Source organism: Wyeomyia smithii, chromosome 1, assembly GCF_029784165.1.
Source record: "Wyeomyia smithii strain HCP4-BCI-WySm-NY-G18 chromosome 1, ASM2978416v1, whole genome shotgun sequence".
NCBI lineage: Eukaryota > Metazoa > Arthropoda > Insecta > Diptera > Culicidae > Wyeomyia > Wyeomyia smithii.
The window spans coordinates 185,244,602-185,270,794 of NC_073694.1; the positions used below are offsets into that span (position 1 = coordinate 185,244,602).

General features: G+C 37.0%; 1 protein-coding gene across 1 annotated transcript in view; it reads left to right on the forward strand.

Annotated features, from left to right (window-relative positions):
• The window catches only part of LOC129718259 (uncharacterized), a 220,933-nt gene that overhangs the window by 53,602 nt on the left and 141,138 nt on the right, over nucleotides 1-26,193 (forward strand). Inside the window, exon 2 of the mRNA XM_055668853.1 lies at nucleotides 14,089-14,140. The gene's annotated coding sequence lies outside the window, so the exon portion shown is untranslated. The remainder of the gene's footprint in view (nucleotides 1-14,088; nucleotides 14,141-26,193) is intronic.

The window sequence follows — 26,193 nt, forward strand, 5'->3', positions numbered from 1 at the left end:
CGCTTGAGCTTCCCCACCAGTTCAATTCGATTAAAAAGTTAAAACGCTCACCAAACAACCCGGCACGACTCAATATCATCCAACCGAACGAACCATCCGAGCGATGTGCAGTCGACGCTTGGCCAGGTTTCCTAATAATCTTCAGCCTAACGGATGCCGACTTTCCCACCCGCGAACCCCCAGTCAGTCCCTACAGAAAAGGGCTGCCCGAGGTCCTAACGAGAAAAACTTTTCCCATCCTGCTACGTGCAACGCCGCACGCGAGGAGGCACAGTCAGTCCAGGCTCTCGGCTTAAATTAAATGATCATTTTTATTTGATTCTGAATGAAAGCCGAAGCCGGAGCGGATGTAGACAAAGGGAAGCGTACGGAATACGGTAGCTGTCATCGAGTGAGATTCGACAAAGCCATTGCCGGTGTGAGGGGCGTACATAAAGTGGCAAAAGTTTCCCATATTTTAATACGAAAACGGTGGGAAAGGTTACTATAACCAGCTGGCTGGAACTGAGCTGAGAAGTAGTGAGCAAAGTAAGCTTGATGATGGTGATGACTTTATTATTCCTGTACAGTTTTCATTAGAGCGACTGGAATCGCCGTCGCATCTTGGTTGCGACATACGGCGGCGGTTGTCGATGATGGTGAACTTTGCGCCGAACCATTATCAAGCGCAGTACGATATTGTTTCGATGGCAGAGCAGGCAGAAATTTTAGCGGGAAAGTGTTATGATTATGGCTAGAGTTAGATTAGGTTATGATAATGAGCTTGGCTCAATACCGCAGGAGGGCGCACAGCAGTAATGAATAAGTAATCAGTCGTAAGTTACAACTGCTGCAAAATTGCACGTTACGGAAACAAAGCGCAATGAAATTATTTTGTTTTGAATTGATGAATTGAGCTGCTGTTTCTACTCTGTTGAAATATCTCAATTATTTCTACTTTGTTTGTAATGAATCTACGAAATTATGACTTTAATCATTTTTACTTGAGTTATTGATAGAATGTATATAATGCTTCACGCTTTTTCTTCTCTTCCCAATTTTATAATTTTTGGAAAATAAGTGTATCATCACAAAGGAAATAGAACTGAAAAATATACTTATAAACTTAACTTTAAACATAATTCTGACATTTTTCAGCCCTGACATTTTTATTTTAAATTTATTTTTTTATTCAAATCACTTTTTAAGATAATACCAAATTGGGGCATGACTTCTCAAAGTCCGAGAAAATTTTACGAGGAGTCAAAATCTTTGAATTTAAAAAAGCGATTTCCATTGGCACCCTAATCATTATGTTATACTCTTTTTACGCAGTCCAAATCAGTTGTCCTAGACTCACTAATGATTGCAACAACCATGTATTCCGAATTTCAAGGCTAAACAGAAAGATAAAGCACCAACTGAATACGGCTGTCTTCAACTTTACACAACTCAGCCCGTTGCCATCGCTTTTTCTCTAATCATCCGGCAGCTCAAGTTAACAAGTCCTGCTATAAATTAATTTAAGCCTGCTACTACCACCAACCGAACGGAGCCCCTATCGCTGCCCTTTGTGCGACTAGTCCGAGCGAAAAACTCCCGCTAAACAAATGGCGAGGATCTATTTCGACACACCCCCCAAAGGCTGCGCTTCCTAGTGATTAACCATTTCACGTCTTTTGATCATCAAGCTACTCAAAACACTCTCTGCTGGCTGCCTCCATACGAACGAACAAGACACAATGATGCTATTCAATCACGCAGCAACCGAAACCGTGCGGGTCCTTAAAATGGAACATCGCATTGTGCGTCCCTGCTGGGTTGCCTACCCGACTTTCTAGTGTGACGTACGATGCCAAGCGGAACTGAGACGAAAGACTAGATTAGACATCAAAAAGCTTTAACCAGTGACTGTAGGCTGCAGCAAAACAATTGAATTGTCAGTAATTTGTTTAATTGTAGAATAAATTATAGAAAGTCCAGAAAGTACTCTTACAAATAACTTTCAAATATTACAAAAAGAAACCAATCGATGCATTGTTATCTTATGCGAACACTTGAAGCACTCTAACGTGCATACCTGGAAGGTGCAAATAGGGATAGAATTTTCCTACAACTATCCATCTTCTGGTTGGCTTTCTTTCGGAGTGAAGCTTGAACGTGTATGTGTCTGCAGGAGTAGAGCGTAAGAGTGATTAAAGTGTAGCTCAAAACGTGTCAGTTCGGAGAAAATACTTGGAACTAACGGCTTTGGTATTGGCAGTACAATGTACGAACCATTGAAGAACCCAGCGAGCAAGTAGACATCCTACACATCCGTTAGGCTCTAGTCAGTGCTACAGAAAAATGACGATAATGAAGGATAAAATCTTGTTACAGAATAATAAAGGATGAATAACATGTAGCCTTCGAGGTAAGCTTTTTCTTATACATACTAGCAACTGTAACTTCTAACCGGAGAATGGCAAGCGAACGCTATGAGGCGTTTCAGTAATATGTAGATGTTGCTAATTGCACCATTCTCCAGAGAAAGATGTCGATGGCGTTCTTAAAAAAAACAACAACATATGAAATCACTTGAGGCTGCTTCGTTAGAAAACAACGTTGATGTTACTACATCTAGTTTACTTCATTCAGCTAAGGTTTTGGTTTTAAGAACCTATCCAAACAAAGTGGAATTCTTTTAAGCAAACTAAAGCCAGAATCGACTTTTTGCTAGTCTCCCCGAGTAAAGTTGAACAACAAAACGATAACATGATGTGATGCCTTGTTATCAAATAAGCCAAATCCTATCACATGATATTCTATATTTAGATAACAGAGAAAAACAAAATGAATCCAAAATACCATGATTTGTTATCCAGATACCCTGAGAGCTGTTATCTTAGATTATTCGGGTCATCCTCAACGAATGTCGTTTCTTAGATACTAACTATGATGGCGAGCTTCGTAACCACTCACCAATTGGTTAGGAACACTTTTCAACTCCAGTAAGAATCTGTGGGTGTAAGGCTTTATTTATACAACAAACTTTACAAACCTACGTTGTTTTCCCAAAATAAATCTGAACTGACTTTTTCGAATGGGTCAAACTTTGCATACGAAAGATTTGATGCCAAATGACCAATCGATCAGTTCGGTGTGACTGCGAACCAAATGAAACTTCGTACGCGTGTTTGAGGAACAGAAACTAAGTATTTTTCACGTGACATACTTTTGGCTCGAGAGTAATAGTTTAAAGGGGCGTATGTAGTTTGACACACACTTTTTTGAACTATTGATCCTCGGAAACCATTGCACATAGGACCAGCAGAACAAAAAGTAAGTTCAGCAGGAAAAAATTATTGGCGGTCTCAGAGTTCACCAACCGGTGTCCGGTGTTCTACCATTCAACTTAAAAACTTAACATAGTTCGCGACTTGACAACAAAGATGACTCTGTAATCCCAACTACTTTGCAGTTTGTTTGTAACTTTGTAGAAGATTTTTTTTTTTTCAATTTTCAGAGATATACGGTTTTTTGCCATAAACTTATAATCCGGTCAAAAAAAATCACAAGGGTTGTGTGCAAAGCCACGACCGCAAGGTTGACATAGAACTACCTAACGTTGTTTGTTACATTACTGGTATTGAATGTGTTTGAAGTTTTGTCCAAAAGAGGAGTTGCAGTGCTACCGAATTTCAACTTGCACATATAAATACGACACCACTAAACAAAACGGAACAAACACCATGTGACACAAACAAGTTTTAACTGTCAAAAAGTGTGCGCAGATAGGGATAATGAACTTTTTATTAGAGCGCGAAACGAGAAAATATTGAATCTTCAACAATTTATTTCTAGTCTTGAAACTAGAAATTTATTTCTATTCTTCTGAAACACAGTGGAAAACTGTTTTCACACTAAAAATTTGACGGCTCATATATTTTGTATGTCAGAATTCCAGAACGTTGATGTGTTGTCAGAATGGATCAATTTTTAATTGGAGGAACTGCCGCTCAGAGGCAGCTTTTTACTCGAGGAAGTGCATCTGCTCCAACTAGTTCGTCACTATCGTCGCTGATACCCGCTGCTTCCCAAGCAACAACTGAAACATAATTTAAAAATAAATTGTGATCATTTATTGCACTAATGAAATTCCGAGGTTTTAAGAAACAAGCAACAACTAAAGTTGCATCGCTGCTTCAAAAAACTTTACACCAACAACGTCATTCGCGTGGTTGGATTTGTTGTTGAAACGTGTAAACGGCATTTGAAAACCCAACCTTCACTGAATAGATCTAGTGGGTGGAGCATATAGGTTGCCAACGTGATGCTTGCGAGATACACAAAACAAACACACAAAAATACTTCTAAAAGTTGCTGTCATGTTCTGGAGCCATGTAACAGCAACTTTTACTCGATCATTCGCCTTATATTTGTTTTTGAAATAAGATCATTTACTGCGTTGTAACTTTTGCGTATTGGACTAGAAGTCGTCCAAAAAGTGTGGGTCTCTAAAACGAAATGAGATAAATTGCTTTGAATTTCATTACCACGCTGGGGTGCTGATAAATTGAAGAAGCGCATTAAAAAACTGATATAATGGCCGTTGGCATGATAAGGGAAGCAAAACTAAGCCATAAACTTGCAAATGTTTCTACAGTAAATGACGTAAAAAGTAAAAACGAGAAAATTTAATAGAAATTGATAACTGGAGTTGAATTCTCATAAAATTTCTGGAAATAATCAGAGATGAATCGCTATACAGACAATCTTTTTCCAATCTAACCATTTGCCATTTAGTTTCTATTGCGCCCTTTTTTTGTTAGGGAATAAGGATTACGTTGTCCATTATTGCGCCCTAGTTCGATGCATCTTCGTAGCTGAAATTTTATCATGCAGCATTTACCATGTTGTTAACTCAAATTCCATGCATAACTTCATACACATTGCGGTTTCATTCTTGAAACTTGTGTTGAAACAACGAAAATGTTGCAATTGACTCCACCTCCTGCGCTTTTTTGGTCATTGTATAAGAAACTGAGATGTAGCTGCAACTTAGTTTAGCATAAGAATTTGTTGCTATGATGCACAAAGTCTTCAGTTGAACCTCTAAAAAGCTTCAATAAGAACTTTAAAAATGTTCATAAAGCTTCATAGTGATTTTTTCGAAGTCCGTCCATAAATTCATTTGGGCACTAGAAAGTTAAAATTGGACATATTTTTCACTTTTTCCGTTTTTAAATTTTTATTCTACATCCCTCTGTACCCAAACTTCCTGAGAGACGTTGTTCTACGTCAAAAAAATTTTTTTTAATTATTATCGAAAAAAATTTAATACATTACCTGTCGAGTATGGGAGATTCAAGTAGCACTTGGATAAACTTATGGCACAAAATTTCAAACAAATACACAACACCGATGTCAGTGATCTGACACTCTATCCAATCGATTTTCAGTCTTCAGAAAAGTTTTTGCCTTTCTACTAGAAAGGTATAGCAATCACTGGCAAAACCGACCGATCTTTATGAAATTAGTGTCAAATAAATAGTCTAGTTGCCCCATAGCTTCTCATTGAAATCTAACGGACTGTAACTTTATCTGTTATGTATCAAAATGTGAAAACCACGATACTTTATTATCCTAAAAACTACGCAACTTATTTGAACATCATTGATCTATTGATCTATACATATACTACCAAATATGTTCATAATAGTTCGTCACCCCACTTTTTTATGGAAGGGAGGGTTTCCATACAAATGAAACACAAATTTCTGCACATCTCGAGAAATAATCAAGTAAATGGAACCAAATTTGATATGTTGATGTTTTTGAGAGCAAGAAAAATTTTCATGGTGGTTCGACACCTCTCCCACTTCTGAAGGAGCGGGTTAATACAAATGAAAATCGAAGTTCTTTACAACTCAAGAACTCATCAAGTATATAGGGTAATCGCTCCTATATTCATCTAAGTACCTAAATTAATCTCATCACGCCTTTTTGGTCTATTTATCGTCAAATTTTACCATATTTTCAACGTGAAACTTTCAATCACTTGACAAAATCGAGAAGCAAATAGAACTATTTTCACAACTTTGTAGAAATTTTACAGTAAATTAGACAAATGAGAGAAATAAGATGAATATAGGTGCACCTAGCTGTCCACATGAATAATGGAGCGATTACTCTATGTGAATAAAATAACTAATCAAGTAAATAAGTACATTTGGCATGTTGAGGTTTTTTGGAACAAAAAATATTTCCATGGTGGTTCGACACCCCTTTCCTTTCTAGATGGGCGGGCTCCTATACAAATCAAACACAAATTTCTATAGTGGTTTGACCTCCGTACTCTGGAATGTAAGGGAGGTCTTCGATACAAATGAACAGTAGGCTGTCCCAAAAAAAAACGATGTTGAAAAAGTCAAGGTGCTCAGCCCTAAATTGAAAGATAATGTTATTTATAGCATTTTTGTAGAACATTCCGACTTTCTAGAAAATCGTTTTCAGGTTGCCCAAACATGATTTATGTAAAAATGACTTTTTCAAGCTACAAAACCACTCTTCTGCACTTTTTCAAATCTGTTCGATTCCTAAGTTTTTCCATATATTTTTTTATTTTTGTGGGATTGTTTGTGAATATTTTGCATGGTTTGGTTCATTTTAAAATGGCGTCTAGTTTTGGTTCTGACCTTTGGGCATGATCCGTTTACGAAAAAAAATTGTATTTGACCATTCTACAGACGAGTGCATCCCAGAAACGAAAGTAATAATATTAATTCATGCATACGATCATTTAAATGAATTTATAAGGAACAAAATTTTGTCATAAATTATTTGAAGCTACTGACTAAGGCTGACAGAAAAAACTTAAACACCAACTACCAATTCTGAAAATATGTCACATAGCGACAAACTAAAAAAACCTTACGATCCAAAGTTATTAACCCTCTAGTGCCCAGTGCCGCCTTTAGATGGTCTTCAGTCACACCTTTAAAAAGCTTCAATCAATGCCTAGAAAATGTTTATGAAGATGCATAGGGATTTATTCGAAGTCCGTCTAAAAATTAACTTGGGCATCAGGGGGTTAAGACGAGCTACCGTAAGTCGATAAAAACTGAACAGAAAAAGGGATCATATTTCCCAATAAAAAAAACGCATAATTAATACAAAAAATAGTGAAATGCGAACCAATAGAGCAGTTTTCAGTGACAATATGTGCAATTTTGCCGTAGAATACTTCTTACTTTAATAGGGTTCCATTCCAAAATATCGAAATTAATACAGAGTGAAACGGTTGAAAGAAAGATTCCAAATGCTTACCATTTTGCTACGACTGAACGGATTTTAGTCATTGATATCTCGTTGGATAGAGAACAAATTTCTCTAGCTTATGAAATTAATTTTTGAAACATTTTTTCGTAGCAAAGAGGTTAAAATTCATAGACAAGTGATGATAGTTCAACCTATCATGTGCTTGCAATGTACGTTCGCCAGCATAGCCGACACTAAAGTATACAAACGTTTCGACTCTGTAAACGATTTTTGTTGTTGTTGCTTTGTTCGCTCGAGTGCACAGCGACACGCCTACCGGAAGTATAACTGTCATTAGTCACATAGGATACACAGGTATAAAGCATTTATTCGGGAGTAGGCAAAAAATAAGATATGAGACTATCAGGAATCCCTAGCAATTCAAACAAACCTTCTAGTCAAGTATGACAGTTCTTACTAGCAGCAGAAAATAAACTTCGATTTGAACTGCTTAAGACCTAATTCCTTGCAGCATTTCGCAAGTTTTTTTTCTACTAGTTATTTGAGGATTTGCCTTTCTCCTAGAAAGGTATAGCAATCACTGGAAAAACCAAAGGTATAAAAGTGCTCCAAAGGGTCGAATCTCGTATATCAATCGACTTAGTTTGACGAGCTGAGCATTTTCTGTATGTGTGTGTATGCGTATGTGTGGGTATGTGTGTGTGTGCAACGCTCTCCCAATCTCACTCGTTTTTCTCAGAGATGGCTGGACCGATCTTCATGAAATAAATTTCAAATGAGAGGTCTAGTTACCCCATAAAACCCTATTGAATTTCATTGCAATCGTATTTTTAGTTTAGAGGTTATGTTTGAAAATACCTTAACTTTAGATTTTCATGAAGATTGAACGTGTGGTTCAGAAATTATTTAAAGAAACGTGTTCTGGAGAGTGTTTAATCTCACTCATGTTTCTCAGAGATGGCTGAACCGATTTTCACAAAATCAGTGTCATTTGGAAGTTCTAATCACCCCATAAGACCCTATTGATTTTTTTTGCAATCGGACTATTACTTTGCCTGTTATGTTTAAAAATGTGAAATCCAGCTTTGAAAAGATACATATTCCGAAGACTACTTAAACTCACTCACTTTTCTGAAGAGATGGCTAAACCGATTTCCACAAAATTAGTGTCAAATGAAAGGTCGAGCTGCCTCATAACACTCTATTGAATTTCAATGTAATCGGTCTGTTACTTTTTCTGTAATGTACCAAAATATGAAAATCACGAAACTTCATTATCTCAGAAAGTACACAACCGATTTGAACAATATTGGCATCAAATGAACGGGCTATCCTAAAAACCCTTAACTTTTGAATTTGATATAGATTGAAGATGTGGTGCAAAACTTATGAAAAGAAACGTCTTCTGAAGACTGTTTAATTTCACTCATGTTTCTCAGAGATGACTGGACCGATTTCCACAAAATCAGTGTCATATGAAAGGTCTAGTTACCCCATACAACCCTATTGATTTTTTTTTTGCAATCGGACTATTACTTTTCCTGTTATGTTCAAAAATGTGAAATCTAGCTATGAAAAGAAACATATTCCGAAGAATAAACTCATTCACTTTTCTCAGAGATGGCTGACCCGATTTTCACGAAATCAGTGTCAAATGAAAGGTCTAGCTAACTCATAACACCCTATTGAATTTTACTGTAATCGAACTGTAACTTCGTCTGTAATGTACCGAATTGTGAAAATCACGAAACATCATTATCTCAGAAAGTACACAACCGATTAGATCAATAGTATTATCGGATGAACGGGCTTGTTGAGGGTTAACTGATTAATTATGATTTAACACGTGGTTTCAAAGTTTGGCTGCCCTATACGTTCCCATTTCATTTGATTATAATCGAGCTAAGCAACCGTTATGTATTGAATTGTTAATAAAACAACGGAATTCTATTATCTCAAAGATTACACGACTTATTTGAACATAACTAGTGTCATACGAACGAGTCATCTCTCAAACTTACAAATAACAAACTTCATAACAATTTGATATGTGGTTCAAAAGTTATGAGAAGAAAAGAAATTCAAAGGCTATTTAAAACTATACCTGCTTTGATCAATACATGTGGCCACAACATAATTTAAATGTGGTATCGTACCAGTTGAATGTTCCCGGTATCGCTCGTGATTAAATTGTTCGAAATTTAGAGTCATTTCTTTTATTTTGCTATTTCTTGAGCATTTACATTACGTCAAATTTCATATTTTATACTTCTATTACAACATCATTATTTTAGAACCCAAAAAGTGAATACACATTTATTGGATTGAAGCGTTCATGTAAATCTATTTTTACAAATAAAAGTTTGAATGAGAAAGGCTGGGTCTGACCGCTAGGTGGATTAATTTAGGTTTTTTTCTACTAGTTACTCCTATATCCCAAGTGCACCTGTAATCAGCTGTATGAAATGAAGAGAGAGAGTAAGAATTGGTTAATTTGATTAAATATTTATTGTTTTCTTTTATTGTTTTCTTTTCCACCTCTAGTCAGGCTGATGTGTTCCATTCCTTTAGCGTTTACTTCTGAGACTTCGAGCGCTGTTTCACTTCGCGTAATTAGCTGTAGAAGGGGCATATTAGCCTTTTGCATTGGGACATATTATAATGCATCTGGGGCGTTTTGCCATCTTGAGACAATTCGAAAGCTTGCGATTTAATCATTACTGTTATAAAGTATTAACAGCGTTTTTGTGTAACAATTATTAAATGATGAAGAAAACTTTGAAATCTCGCTTTTCTCCTTAGTGTCCATTTTTTTTGACCGCAGGCGGCAAAAGCAACGCAAAATGTTTCAATTTCTTCACCATTTCCCCGTCTCTATCTCTATACTGTGTTCAAAACTGTGTCTTTATATTGTGACACACCATTGTGATTTATCAAACGATTTTTTCGAGTCGTGTAATTGCATTAATCTATCTTAAAATATGGACGCATCTAGTGGAAAACAATTTTAGTGTCTTTTCTATCACTGCCATCTTAATCATAGGTTTGTTGATGGGTAAACAGCTAACGGAAAACTAATGAACTTCGCACGCAACGTTCGTCTTTATCCCTTTCCGACCGAGCTCACACAATTGTGTAGGTAGAAAATGACGGATAACAAAACCTACATCGAAGCAATTCCTACATAAATACACTTCCTTGCTCCAGATTTTTATTTTTCGTAGCAGCATTGATGTTGACACTAGCTTTGTGAGAAATAAAACAATGAATAGGACGCTTGAAAAGCGAGAAAGTGAGAAGGTTTTGTTTGAGTCACCTTCTACCTACGCAAATCTATGGGCCCGGTCGGAAAAGGATATACTTGAAATAACAACGCGCAGCGCAATCCAACCTTTTCTTACTGTCTTTCATAATATCGTGTGCGTAGCCACGCCCACTTGTCGCCTTAGTCCTGCAGATGTTTTCGAGTGTATATTTTTAAATCGATTCCACTTCACATTTTTTTCTCGTGTTTCTCGTGATTACGTTCCCTTCACGTTCCCAACTCGATAAGAAGTATCGTAAATACCTACCTATAAGGCACAATAATAATTATGCAGCCTGTGATCATTTTTTTGAGTGACTCATTAATGAAACACTCTCAACAAAGCATTAATTAACTTTATGCCAGTTCCAATTTTATGCTCGATTTAACTCGCCATTTGGCCGCGAAGATGGCGCCGCGATAAGAACTTTTCCTACTTTGCATGTTGGAGTTTGTAGTTTTCGACAGTTCTATAAAACATGAAATTTGCAGAAGGCAATAATTTCCTATCTTAAATACACAAAAATATTGATAAAAATTAAATTCCAACTTTTTTTAAGAAAAATCGTACTCCCAACATGTGAAATAATTTTAGTGGTCACTTCAAGTCAAGTTCAAGTCAAGCATCCAATTTCGAGATGTTTCGATTTCAAATTTAAAAAATTATTTTATTTTATTTATTTTCAATAATTTCAAATCATAGATTTATGAAAATGTGTAATATCTGAGTAACTTACCGCATCAACATCGACAATATTTTAACACTTCTTTTTGAAGTATTTTTCCCTAACGGAGATTTGCTGACAATATCGATGACATGTTGGTTCCAGTGACGCCTTTGAAAACTAACTCAATGTTATGCGCTCAATCATTTTCGAGTTTATTGCTCTCTTGGAAATGTGATTATGCGATTGTGGCAGCAAATGATGTCTTCTTCCGTTTGGGGGAATGTTTGTATCCGTACTCTGATGTAGATGGTTGAGGCTCCATGATAGAACTGTATGGATGTTTATCAATGTCAATATCAATTGCCGGCTTTCACTTTGTTGCAATGTAATTGACACGACTTTGACAGTTTAATGATAGTATTTTTTTTAAATGATGTAATTTTTTAATCTACAAAATCTTGGTGAGTAGCGTTTTTCAGTAAAAGCTAGTTGAGTTCCACTAAAAATTTTACTATCAACTTTTGAAAAGTGCAAACCAAGATACATAACACATCGTTAGGGCACGAATTGCGTACAATGACTGTTGTTCGTCATTTTATTTAATTCGATTTACCTGCGAATCAGGCAGGCGATGTATAGACGTAACTTTTGAATTATTTGTAAAATTTTCGTAGTGTCATTTAATTGTGTAATCTTGAACACGCATCCAAAATTAAAAATATTTGTAATTTTCCAATAGCTTTTTTTATAAGCCCTTCTCAAAATGAGTCGTGATTGAAAAAATAACAATAATTGACATCTCCACCTTCTAGAAACACCTTCACAATGGTGTTGGTAGCAATGGTAGCCTGTTTTTATGGAAATGCACATATAAACAAATAGTCGTATTGGAAGGAATTGCTAATTTTTCGTCGATTGCAGAAAATTTTAAAAGCTTTACAGTCATCCCAACATAGATAACTTTCGAACGTGTTTATCAATTCTGAAGAAATTTTTACTTCTTAAAATCATTCCATTTTTTCGGATCCTAATGCTTTTATTAGTTTCTCTTTACGACTACTAGAGGCGCTACAGTACTCGAGAAGCGCGGTTAATTCAATTTTAATTGAAATTTTCAAATTAACAGCTGTAATCATGGATGCAGCTGCTTGTGCATGTATGGGTTTAATTTTCGGGATGCACACCTTAATATATGCGTTTCATTTTACCCTACTTGCGGTCCACCAGACTGGAAAATGTTATTTTCTGAATTTAATCAACGCTGTTACGCTCCGGCGTCTTCGTCGATTGCTTTTTTCCGAGATTCACTTATCATACATAATGATGTTCCTTCTCGGCATTTTCCAACCACATCGGGGTGAAAAACACTCGAAAGTGAATAACTTAGGGCATTTTACGAACCCGAAGGGTAGCCGTTGATTGAATTGTTAAAGTACTTTTATCAATCGTCGATTCCGGATTGTGTTTGCCTCTTTGTGAACGTTTAGAGTAATTTTGAGCCCAATTTAAATGAATGCGATATTGATTGAAGGCTTCGGTGATGGTTTTTGCTATCGATTCATAAATTACCCGATAGTCAAATGCTAATTGACAAAATATGAAAACATCCAACCGGCCGGTACGCTAGTGGCGGGTCACATCGAGCCGGGTGTTCCGCAACAATTTGAAGCTGATCATTGCGGCCCTGCACGCTCCAGGCACAGTGTGATGGCAATCTGTCAGGACTACTAAATGAGGCGCCTAATGAAGATAATTAATTTAAATAAATGATATTAAAATTAAAATTAAAATTATGATGAGAAACTCAGAAACCGACATCGACGTACTTGGCTTGCTGAAAGTGCTCGGTTTTGGTGGGTGGAGGTCATTAAACTTGTCATTTACTATGTCTCAGTACCCGCGGTGTGACGGGAAGTTCTTTTTTCTGGTGAAACATTTTGAAGGATGGATATTGACTGCGAATAAGTTTTCAATAAGTACTGTTGGACACAAAAGATCGAAATGAAAATTATTGAATTTTCTATCTGAACGAGGACAAGAGTTTCGACCAACTTCCAATGAACTTTAAAACTGTTTATCCAGCTTTGATGTACTTAATCACACCACTCAGCCTCTAGATAAGGGACGATCAGAAGCTACATCAGTTTAGCTTCCAAGTTAATCTTGTGCACTTTCAATCCGGAAAGCAGCTTTCTCGGAACAATCAATATTGGACAAACCGGACCAACCAATGCTCATTCTCAACATGTGATTAATTTCACTAAGAGTATTCGCTTACAGCCGTTTCTCGTACAGTACAGCATATACACCCGGATAAAGAATTGTACAACAACTGACAATGACTAGCTCCCATAAAATCCTCTACAAACAGCATAGGCAGCAGCAATTCTCACTCGTCGTATGTCACTGATCAGAAGCATCTGCACCAAGACGACGAGCCCTGGGATGGTATCCACCTCTGCTAAGCCAACAGGCAATCAGTAGAAAGTGATGGTGATGATAACAGCGATAAGTATCGTTGGTGCCGTCACATAGCTCGGATGTCCCAGATGGCTCTTTCGAGCTGGAAGGCGTTGTACAATAAGGTCAACGACGATGCTCTTCTTCATCGCAATGCCCATGATTCTGGAAAATCATTTCAAACTCTAAAACACATTCGAAGCTCATTGCTGAGTGTGCAGAAGGAAACGGGTATTATCCTTTGAGCAGCTTGTTTTCTGTGGAGTCGAGCTTGATTGAGAATTTTCATGCTTAAGATGTTAATTTCCCCAAAGCAATATTAATACGATTATGACTATGCAGTGTCTCATTTGTACGAACCGTTTTATAATATTTATAATATTAATGGAAATACTTTCTATTTGCTTTTCTTTTCAGCTCTACACATCAAACAATGTAACTCACCAAAACTCGATTCACACCAAGGAAGGTAAGCAACGGTATCAATTCTGTTTCTTTTTGTTCGCCTTCCGGTTCCACCCCAACAGCCGAACACACTAGGCAATTTATCGACTCAAATCTCGTTACCCCAAATTACCTTTCTTCCCCGGCAGAAATCCTATTAAGCCTCCCGAAGGCTCTTACGGTCGTAAGCCGTCTCGATTGCTGCCCACAAGTCGGTATTCATCTATAATACGAGGAAAAGAATCTTATGCAATCTCTATCAGATTCACCATTCAACTTTCGCGAATTTCTTTGATCACAGCAGAGCGCGGTACGTTCGGTTGGTTTCGATTCGATTTGAATAGTACCGGAAGATGAATTGAGGTAGAGTTTTTTTTCTATGTTTTCGTCGAAACTATACTTGATTGAAAGTGATATTGGGTAGTATTGATTATACTACCGCAATCATTGTCAAAGTTTTTACGATTTTTTTCGCGACGCTTCATTGCCAACTTTTGCTCTTATTCAACGTGTGACGAACGGGAAACTTGTTTTTAATCCACCTGATGGTGCAATCGAGACCGTTTCATGCAATATTTTTAACAAACAATTTAACACTTCACAATTTGAGCGTTGTTTCACTTTTGTCATCAATTATCATTACATAATGTCAAATATTTCTTTTCATTCCTGATTTATCGTCTAAAAGTTACATAATTCAGGATCAGCTTAAAAATATGGCGATTCATTTTCGACCAGCTCACGTGATGCCAAGTGTTATAAATCGGTCAAATTTATCAAAACGATTATGTAAAAACTTAATAATATAAGTAAACGGTCTGTCGGTTTTATTTAAGACATTTCGATTCTTATCAGGAATCCATATTTTCGAGGCAGAAAAATGGAACTTTCGATTCGCGAAGTTCCATTTCCATTTGATTTCTTTCGGGTACTGTCATCGAATCACTATGTACATTTTCGCTATCAAGAGCAGAAAGCTTGTTAAAGGAAGGCTAAAATCATAAGACACACAAACACGGATATCAATATAAGCATGCCACTATTCAATAGCGGTCTTGCTAATGATAGAAGTGCAATAGCTCAACACATCTGGTCGCACTGTGGAAGTATATACAGAAAAAATGACTCTTTATTTTCTTTAATGTGTGAATTGAAAATAGCACCACATTACGTCATTAGATATAAGTTTTCGAATTGAAAATCGTCAGGCGATAGTGATGCTGCTAACTTTCACTTCCAATTAAAATCATTTCTTTCTTTTTCGAGCCTTCACTGTTAAAATAATCAATGCAGAAACGTTTGAGAAGTTTTCACAAAATGCTCGAAACAGCGTCACTATCGCCTGAAGATTTTCAATTGAAAATTAATTTGTGAAGCCTGATTCATTTGATTGCACAAATGAATTGTGGACCAGGTGAAGCGTGAAATGGAAATGAAATCGTTTTATTCATTTGAGGTTTTTTTTTCTGGCCTTTAGAAGCACTTTCAAGCGATTCTGAGCTCAACTTGGGATCATGTTCTATTTTGACCTTCAAAAGCCCTTCTCGGCGAATCAGAGCTTTATTTAAGATCACTTTTTGTTTTGGCCTTTTTTGGCCTTTAAAGGCACTTTTCGGCGATTCTGAGCTCAATTTGGAATCATTTTCTATTCAGAGGCACTTTTCGGCGACTCTGAGCTCAATTTGGGATCAATTTTTATTTTAGCCTTTTCTGGCCTTAGAAACACTTTTCGGCGATTCTGAGCTCAATTTGGGACATTTTCTATTCTGGCCTTTTCTGGCCTTTATAAGCACTTTTTAGCGTTTCTGAGCTCAATTTGGAATCATTTTTTATTTTCGTCTTTCCTGACCTTAAGAAGCACTTTTCTGCGATTCTGAGCTCAATTTGAGACATTTTCTATTCTGGCCTTTAGAAACACTTTTTGGCGATTCTGAGCATATTTTGGGTTCTTTTTTTTGCCTTTCCTGGCTCATAGAAGGGTTTTTCGGCGATTCTGAGCTCAGTTCGGAATCATTTTTTATTTTGGCCTTTTTTCATCTTTAGAAAGACTTTTCGGCGATTCTGAGCTCAATTTGGGATCATTTTCTATTTAGGCAATTCTGAGCTCAATTTTGCATCATTTTTTGTTTCAGTCTTTCCTGGCCTTTAGAAGCACTTTATGGCGACTCTGAGCTCAATTTGGGATAATTTTCCATATTAGCTTTTTCTGGCCTTTAGAAGCACTTTTTAGCGTTTCTGAGCTCAATTTCTGATCATTTTTTGTTTTTGTCTTTTCTGGCCTTTAGAAGCACTTTCCGGCGATTCTGAGCTTAATTTGGGATCTTTTTTTTGCCTTTTCTGGCTCATAGAAGGGTTTTTTTCGGCGATTATGAGGTCAGTTCGGAATCATTTATTTATTTTGGCCTTTTTTCGTCTTTAGAAAGACTTTTCGGCGATTCTTAGCTCGATTTGGGATCATTTTATTTTTTGGCCTTTAGGAGCACTTTTTTAGCGTTTCTGAGCTCAATTTGTGAGAATTTTTTGTTTTTGTCTCTTCTGGCCTTTAGAAGCACTTTTCGGCGATTCTGAGCTCAATTTGGGTTCATTTTCTATTTATGTCTTTTCTGGCCTTTAGAAGCACTTTTTAGCGTTTCTGAGCTCAATTTGGCATCATTTTTTGTTTTAGTCTTTTCTGGCCTTTAGAAGCACTTTTTGTCGACTCTGAGCTCAATTTGGGATCATTTTCTATTTTGGCCTTTAGAAGCACTTTTTAGCGTTTCTGAGCTCAATTTGGGATAATTTTTTGGTTTTGTCTTTTCTGGCCTTTAATAGCACTTTTCGGCGATTCTGAGCTCAATTTGGGATCATTTTCTATTTTGGCTTTTTCTGGCCTTTAGAAGCACTTTTTAGCGATTCTGAGCTCAATTTGGGATCATATTTTGTTTTTTTCTTTTCTGGCCTTTAGAAGCACTTTTTGGCTATTCTGAGCCAGTGATGGAAACGAAACGAATATGATGCAATCGTCGTTTATTCATCACTTGTGCACTTCACGAAGTGTACAGGCCGGGACTAAACTTGAATCCTCTCAACCCATAATGAAATGATGATATGGTGCATAGGTTTCTGGGAGAAAACAAACACATGACTAGACTACATCAGCTCTGAGAAGCGATTCGATCGTTGCGTTTGTCTCTCCATAGGCCGGTAGTTAGGGGAAGAAAGGATAGCAACAGGAGAATATCATGTCACCTGAACAGCAGCAGTGGTCGGGTGCGGTGAGAGGGAATGTGTGGGGGAAGGGACCACTTCGGCAGCGGTTGAGTTTAAGCGAGAGTAGGAGGGCATACACTGTCATATTCATCATATTCATGAGTCAAATGAATAAGTATATAACAAGTTCTGATCCCTCTGTGCAACAGAGACGAATAACTCCATATACCGAGTTGTGCACATTGAGAACCACGTAGTGTAGTGTACACTAATGAATAGAAATACATCGTGAAGAGGAAAGCAAAGAGAGTGCACCAGCACCGATACTTTGTTTTTCGCATACTGACGACGATTTCAACGCATCTTAGGCTTGTTTTATGTCTATTCATTAATCGCTAGAGGTGATTTTTTTCCTTCGCTGTTCTGAGCTCAATTTGGGATCATTTTATATTTTGGCCTTTTCTGGCCTTTAGAAGCACTTTTTAGCGTTTCTGAGCTCAATTTGGGATCATTTTTTGTTTTTGTCTTTTCTGGCCTTTAAAAGCACTTTTCGGCGATTCTGAACTCAATTTGGGATCATTTTCTATTTTGGCCTTTAGAAGCACTTTTTAGCGTTTCTGAGCTCAATTTGGGATCATTTTTTGTTTTCGTCTTTTCTGGCCTTTAGAAGCATTTTTTTGGCAATTCTGAGCTCAATTTGGAATCATTTTCTATTTCGGCCTTTTCTGGCCTGTAGAAGCACTTATTAGCGTTTCTGAGCTCAATTTGGGATCATTTTTTGGATTGACATCTTTGGATCTGGCAGCACAGTACTGAACGGCTGCAACGCGTTAAAAATCGTTACGAATATTAGTGATTTTTCCACGATTTTTGGGTCAAAAAATCAATAATTTCAAGCAGGCTTATTAAGTCCGGTACGCCGCGTGTGACACCCGTGAAATTCGTCAGGACAAGCAAACTTGCAAGTGGAAATTTGAATTAAAGATGCTGCTTCTGTCGACATGCCAAAATATGTCTGCTGTTTCTCGTTTCCTTGGTGATAGTTCATGTAAAGTGTTCGAGAGAGAGCGGGAGCGAGAGCATGTAACCTACAAGTCAAGCATTTCGGTAGTGAAATCGGAAATCAGATAATGTATTCCGACTATTAAGAATCTTTTTCTCCTTTGAACATTCGGAAACCAGAAGCTAAGTATCCCTTTTATAACTGAATGTTTTAATAGCTCATTTAGACTGAAAATTACTACATCCATCTTCAATATGACAACATTTCAATTGGAAAAAAAATCAATTGGAAAATTACGTGCTATTGTTGCGTCTTAAGAGCTCTTTTTTCTTATATGTGTAAGATCTGATGGTGTTGCCGATCTGGCTTTAAAATGGAATACCTTCTCGTGTTTGTCTGATGAAAAATGTAATTCCGCCGAGCGAAGAAACTGTTGACAGTTGTTGACGCCTTTGAAGTGTGTTGTGGTTGTTTTGGTGAGTGTTATGCCGTTGACATACTGGCGCGTTCTGCGTTGCGGAGACGGTTCGCCTTGCCGTGGGTTAATGTACAGCGCTAAGTAGAGCTGTACATTAACCCACGGCGAGGTGAATCGTCTCCGCAACGCGGAACGCGTCAGTATGTAAACGGCCTTAGGTTGACATATGTGATGAATGTCGAAACAGGCATGCCAAATACCTGAGTTTGTGTTTATTATTTTTTATGTATTGGGATGCAAAATTTTTGCTGCTGGTGCCAGCAAGTGCCGCCTACTGTTCAGAGCATATCTTTCAGAGTCCACGGACAGATTTCTGATGATCTGATAAGTTTTTGTTTTATAACTTCTCTAGCTTTTGAAATATAGATAAAAATTAAATATTGACCATAATAATGTTTAGGCATTTTGTCAATTGATTTGAAATAATACATTGTTACCCGAGCCAATACGCATTTATATACTTTTGAGCTTGAAATGCATGCATTTTGCCAATTTTAAAATTCAAGATGTATATTTTCTTGTGTTGCGTTGACTAAAAAAATGTCAGGTCGAGAGTCGGTTTTTCTTCTGTTTGCGTCTGACCTAGATATAAATTCTGCCGGAAAACAATAAATGTGATTCCATTTAGCTAGTTTCACTGTTTCGATTGAATGAGCAACTATTAGAGTTAGATTAGATTCGAGATAGATGAATGAAAAACTGTGCAAACGTTTGCCAAAACATAATAATCCTCATCGGTTACGCTTTGTATGCATGAGAGTTTTCAAGTTTATAAATTCAGTAGGTATCAAATCACAATTATTATTGTAAGTATTGAGGGTATGATGAGGTAGCTCGCGAGATAAACGAAACTTTAGGAAACGATTCACATTCGGATGTTAGGATATTTCGCATATACAGTATTCACAGAAATACTTTTCATGAAATGGACATGAGATATCTTTTAATTTAAGGGAATGCCGTAAAATATAGATAGAAACCTGAATACTTCGCGCACCACCTATTACTTGCAAGTTATTTTGGCCCAATAGTTGTTTTGTTCGCGCAATAGGTTTTGTGTTCAAATTTAAGTTTCTCGTAAAAAAAATATATAGCATCATTCAATTCCCGTCGTACTCCTAAAATCCTTAATCAATGAAACAAAACGTCTTAGATACATAGAAGATAGGTTCGCGAAAAGTATCTTAGTGGACGAGTGCCCATAAATACCGCCAAGAGTTTTATCGTATGTAGAGAAGAAACGCGACAAACAACTAACACAAAATTCCTATACCCGTGGTGCTTGTGGAGTGTGCAGGAGTATATCTGGCCTCTAGTAACAACAAGTATCGAACTAACACCCCTTTCCTTCCTTCCTTTGATCTACGTTCTGGAATGGCAGGCGTCGGTACTGATCAGCATGCAGGAGTTATTGGAGATGCACATCGAAAAGCTAAATACCAACCAGGAATCACTAAATTCGATTTTCAACTCCAATTGATCCTGGTCAGTAACGAAGTGGCAACCGGTGGAGATCAATCAAGCTCAAGCTCAAGCACAATTCGGAGTCATTTTTTGTTTTTGTCTTTTCTGGCCTTTAGAAACACTTTTTTGCGATTCTGAACTCAATTTGGGATCATTTTCTATTTTGGCCTTTTCTGGCCTTTAGAAGCACTTTTTAGCGTTTCTGAGCTCAATTTGGGATCATTTTTTGTTCTCTTTTCTGGCATTTAGAAGCACTTTTCGGCGATTCTGAGCTCAATTTGGGATCATTTTCTATATTGGCCTTTTCTGGCCTTTAGAAGCACTTTTTAGCGTTTCTGAGCTCAATTCGGGATCATTTTTTGTTTTTGTCTTTTCTGGGCTTTAGAAACACTTTTTGGCGATTCTGAGCTCAATTTGGGATCATTTTCTATTTTGGCCTCTTCTGGCCTTTAGAAGCACTTTTTGGCGTTTCTGAGCTTAACTTGGGATCATTTTTTGTTTTTGGCCTTTTTTTTCGGCAATTCTGAGCTCAGTTCGGGATCATTTTTAATTTTTGCGTTTTTTCGTCTTTAGAAGGACTTTTCGACAATTCTGAGCTCAGTTTGGGACCTTTCTATTCTGGCCTTTAGAAGCACTTTTCGGCGATTCTGAGCTCAATTCGGGATCATTTTTTGTTTTTGTCTTTTCTGGTCTTTAGAAACACTTTTTGGCGATTCTGAACTCAATTTGGGATCATTTTCTATTTTGGCCTTTTCTGGCCTTTAGATGCACTTTTTAGCGTTTCTGAGCTCAACTTGGGATCATTTTTTGTTTTTGTCTTTTTTGGCCTTTAGAAGCACTTTTTGGCGATTCTGAGCTCAATATGAGATCATTTTCTATTTTGGCCTTTTCTGTCCTTTAGAAGCACTTTTTAGCGTGTCTGAGCTCAATTTGGGATCATTTTTTGTATTTGTCTTTTTTGGCCTTTAGAAGCACTTTTCGGCGATTCTGAGCTTAATTTGGAATCATTTTCTTTTTTGACCTTTTCTGGCTCATAGAAGGGTTTTTTTCGGCGATTTTGAGCTCAGTTCGGAATCATTTTTTATTTTGGTCTTTTTTTCGAAACACTTTTCGGCGTTTCTGGGCTCAATTTGGGATCATTTTCTATTTTGGCCTTTTGAAGCACTTTTTGGCAATTCTGAGCGCAATTGTGGATTATTTTCTATTTTGGCCTTTTCTGGCCTTTAATAACACTTTTTAGCGTTTCTGAGCTCAATTTGGGATCATTTTTTGTTCTTGTCTTTTCTGTCCTCAGTTCGAGATCATTTTTTATTTTGTCCTTTTTTCGTCTTTAGAAGCACTTTTCGGCGATTCTGAGCTCAATTTGGGATCATTTTCTCTTTCAGCCTTTTCTGGCCTTTAGAAGCACTTTTTAGCGTCTCTGAGCTCAATTTGGGATCATTTTCTATTTTGGCCTTTTTTTTTCGGCGATTCTGAGCTCAGTTCGGGATCATTTTTTATTTTTGCGTTTTTTCGTCTTTAGAAGGACTTTTCGACGATTCTGAGCTCATTTTGGGACATTTTCTATTCTGGCCTTTAGAAGCACTTATCGGCGATTCTGAGCTCAATTCGGGATCATTTTTTGTTTTTGTCTTTTCTGGTCTTTAGAAACACTTTTTGGCGATTCTGAACTCAATTTGGGATCATTTTCTATTTTGGCCTTTTCTGGCCTTTAGATGCACTTTTTAGCGTTTCTGAGCTCAATTTGGGATCATTTTTTGTTTTTGTCTTTTTTGGCCTTTAGAAGCACTGTTTGGCGATTCTGAGCTCAATTTGGGATCATTTTCTATTTTGGCCTTTTCTGTCCTTTAGAAGCACTTTTTAGCGTTTCTGAGCTCAATTTGGGATCATTTTTTGTTTTTGTCTTTTTTGGCCTTTAGAAGCACTTTTCGGCGATTCTGAGCTTAATTTGGAATCATTAGATGAGTTTTTTCGGCGATTTTGAGCTCAGTGCGGAATCATTTTTTATTTTGGCCTTTTTTCGTCTTTAGAAACACTTTGGTCAATTTGGGATCATTTTCTATTTTGGCCTTTTGAAGCACTTTTTGGCAATTCTGAGCTCAATTTGGGATTATTTTCTATTTTGGCCTTTTCTGGCCTTTAGTAACACTTTTTAGCGTTTCTGAGCTCAATTTGGGATCATTTTTTGTTTTTGTCTATTTTAGCCTTTAGAAGCACTTTTCGGCGATTCTGAGCCCAATTTGAGATCTTTTCTATTTTGGCACTTCCAGGCTATTTTCGGCGATTCTGAGCTTTATTTGAGATCATTTTGTATTTAGGCCTTAAGAAGCACTTTTTGGCGACTCTGAGCTCAATTTGGGATCATTTTTTGTTCTTGTCTTTTCTGGCCTCAGTTCGGGATCATTTTTTATTTTGACTTTTCGGCGATTCTGAACTCAATTTGGGATCATTTTCTCTTTCAGCCTTTTCTGGCCTTTAGAAGCACTTTTTAGCGTTTCTGAGCTCAATTTGGGATCATTTTCTATTTTGGCCTTTTCTGGCCTTCAGAAGCACTTTTCGGCGATTCTGAGCTCAATTTGCGATCATTTTCTATTTTGGCCTTTAGAACTTTTTAGCGTTTCTGAGCTCAATTTGGGATCATTTTTTGTTTGTGTCTTTTTTGGCCTTTAGAAGCACTTTTCGGCGATTCTGAGCTCAATTTGGGATCATTTTCTATTTCAGCCTTCTCTGGCCTTTAGAAGCACTTTTTAGCGTTTCTGAGCTCAATTTGGGATCCTTTTCTATTTTGGCCTTTTCTGGCGTTTAGAAGCACTTTTCGGCGATTCTGAGCTCAATTTGCGATCATTTTCTATTTTGGCCTTTTCTGGCCTTTAGAAGCACTTTTTGTTCTTGTCTTTTTTGGCCTTTAGAAGCAGTTTTCGGCGATTCTGAGCTCAATTTGGGATCATTTTCTATTTCAGCCTTTTCTGGCCTTTAGAAGCACTTTTTAGCATTTCTGAGCTCAATTTGGGATCATTTTCTATTTTGGCCTTTTCTAGCCTTTAGAAGCACTTTTCGGCGATTCTGAGCTCAATTTGCGATCATTTTCTATTTTGGCCTTTAGAACTTTTTAGCGTTTCTGAGCTCAATTTGGGATCATTTTTTGTTTGTGTCTTTTTTGGCCTTTAGAAGCACTTTTCGGCGATTCTGAGCTCAATTTGGGATCATTTTCTATTTCAGCCTTTTCTGGCCTTTAGAAGCACTTTTTAGCGTTTCTGAGCTCAATTTGGGATCCTTTTCTATTTTGGCCTTTTCTGGCCTTTAGAAGCACTTTTCGGCGATTCTGAGCTCAATTTGCGATCATTTTCTATTTTGGCCTTTTCTGGCCTTTAGAAGCACTTTTTGTTCTTGTCTTTTTTGGCCTTTAGAAGCAGTTTTCGGCGATTCTGAGCTCAATTTGGGATCATTTTCTATTTCAGCCTTTTCTGGCCTTTAGAAGCACTTTTTAGCGTTTCTGAGCTCAATTTGGGATCATTTTCTATTTTGGCCTTTTCTAGCCTTTAGAAGCACTTTTCGGCGATTCTGAGCTCAATTTGCGATCATTTTCTATTTTGGCCTTTAGAAGCACTTTTTAGCGTTTCTGAGCTCAATTTGGGATCATTTTTTGTTTTTGTCTTTTTTGGCCTTTAGAAGCACTTTTCGGCGATTCTGAGCTCAATTTGGGATCATTTTCTATTTTGGCCTTTTTTTCGGCGATTCTAAGCTCAGTTCGGGATCATTTTTCATTTTGGCCTTTTTACGTTTTTAGAAGGACTTTTCGACGAATCTGAGCTCAATTTGGGACATTTTCTATTCTGGCCTTAAAAAGCACTTTTTGGCGATTCTGAGCTCAATTTGGGATCATTTTCTATTTTTGCCTTTTCTGGCTTTTATCATTTTTTGTTTTTGTCTTTTTTGGCTTCTAGAAGCACTTTTTGGCGATTCTGAGCTCAATTTGGGATCATTTTCATTTTTGGCCTTTTTTTCGGCGATTCTGAGCTCAGTTCGGGATTATTATTTATTTTGGCCTTTTTTCGTCTTTAGAAGGATTTTTCGACGATTCTGAGCTCAATTTGGGATCATTTTCTGTTTTGGCATTAAAAAGCACTTTTTGACGATTCTGAGCTCAATTTGGGATCATTTTCTATTCTGACCTTCCGCGGCTCTTTCCGCCGATTTTGAATTCAATTTGGGATCAATTTTATTTTAACTTTTTCTGGCCTTCAGAAGCACTTCGCGGCGATTCTGAGCTAAATTTGGGACCATTTTCTAATTTGGATTTTTCTGTCTTTTAAAAGCCCTTTTCAGCGATTCTGAGCTCAACCAATTTGGGATCATTTGCTACTTCGACCTTTTCTGGCCTTTAGAAGCACTTTTCGGCGATTCTGATCTCTTAGTGACGCTCAAAATCAATGCAGGAGCGTTTGAGTAGTTTTCATATGATTCACAAAATACTCGAAACCGCGTCACTATCGTCTGACGATTTTCAATTGAAAATAACACCACAAATAACAACAATTCCGCAGGCTGTTTCAATCTTGATTATGTTTTTAGAGCGCATAACTCTAAATAGGATCTGCGCAAAGCATAACTGTATATACTAAAGTTACTTGTAACACGGGGATATACAGCGCGTAAAACAAAACGCATGGATTTTGAATCCGCGTTACAAAAAAAAAAAAAACAAACAAATAAAACACAAAAAAATTATGAGAATTTTGAAATCTGCGCAGAAAGTTACTTTACTTGTGAAAAGGTTAAACTTAACTTGTAAAAAGGCCAAATCAGCTAGTTAGAGAAACTCAACTGACACTCTGAATAGCATAGCATAAACAGCTGCACAACTTCGTAGGTGGTGTCAGCAACAATACTCTGTTTACGAGAACAAATTACCCTCGTTTGTGAGCAGCAACATGAAATTTGGGATCTAATCAAATGTTGCTAAACAAAGGTCAGATGTCTCCAGAGAATTGTTACCGCCCTGGCCACGTCCTTGCAACTGTTGGGGAACGGAAAAGGAATGTTAGTCTAACATTTACTTAAGAGAACCACAGAGAACTCTACGTGCCCTCATAAATATGACGTGAGATGGGAAATTTTAGTAGGAAAGGGAGACCCTGGGATACATCTGTTAGATGTTGCGGGTCGATAATTGATTATATTATAGGTATGAATTTTGAGAGCTACGAAGAGCTGAAGCCATAATGATTTAACGACTTTTTAGTTTAATTTGTATATTATCAGTTCATTTTTTGAATTTATATAGCAATTTCACTGTTTTATGTTTCGTGGTTGTGGGTGAATAAATACGTAGAGTTTAGACTCTTAATAATTTAGTTATAAGCTTATTTTTATCTTCCGGTTTGACGTAACTTTCATTAGTAGCAAATCAATCTTTAGTCAGCCAGCCTATAGGGGATTCACCTCTTAGTTGAACATTGTCAAATAAGACCTACGCGAACAAAGTCCAATGTTCTCTGAAACATAAACCCGAAACTCTAAAATTATGTCCTAAGTGATGTATTCGTATGAACAAGACATCCTCTGTTTATTTACAAACATTTTAGTAAATAATTAGTTTATTTTCCTCTACCCTCAACCAAAAATAAATACGAAACAGATCTGTATCAATCTACCTCTACACGTCGATGATCAAAGCAAATAAATACAACGCCGCCTACATGTCAGAAAGCAATTGCAGTTGAGCATATAGTATGCCAACGCAAACAACACGAACAGAAAAAATCTTAATAAATAATATCACTTATCTCGCACAAAATCCTCCTTAGGCTGCATATTCCGATAGTTATATTATTTAAAACACCAGCACTAGTAATTTTAGTTAATTTTACCATTTAAAGAAAACCGCAAAACACACTTGTAATGAAGAAATTACGTGGAGATAGAAACGCGCACAAACAATCGG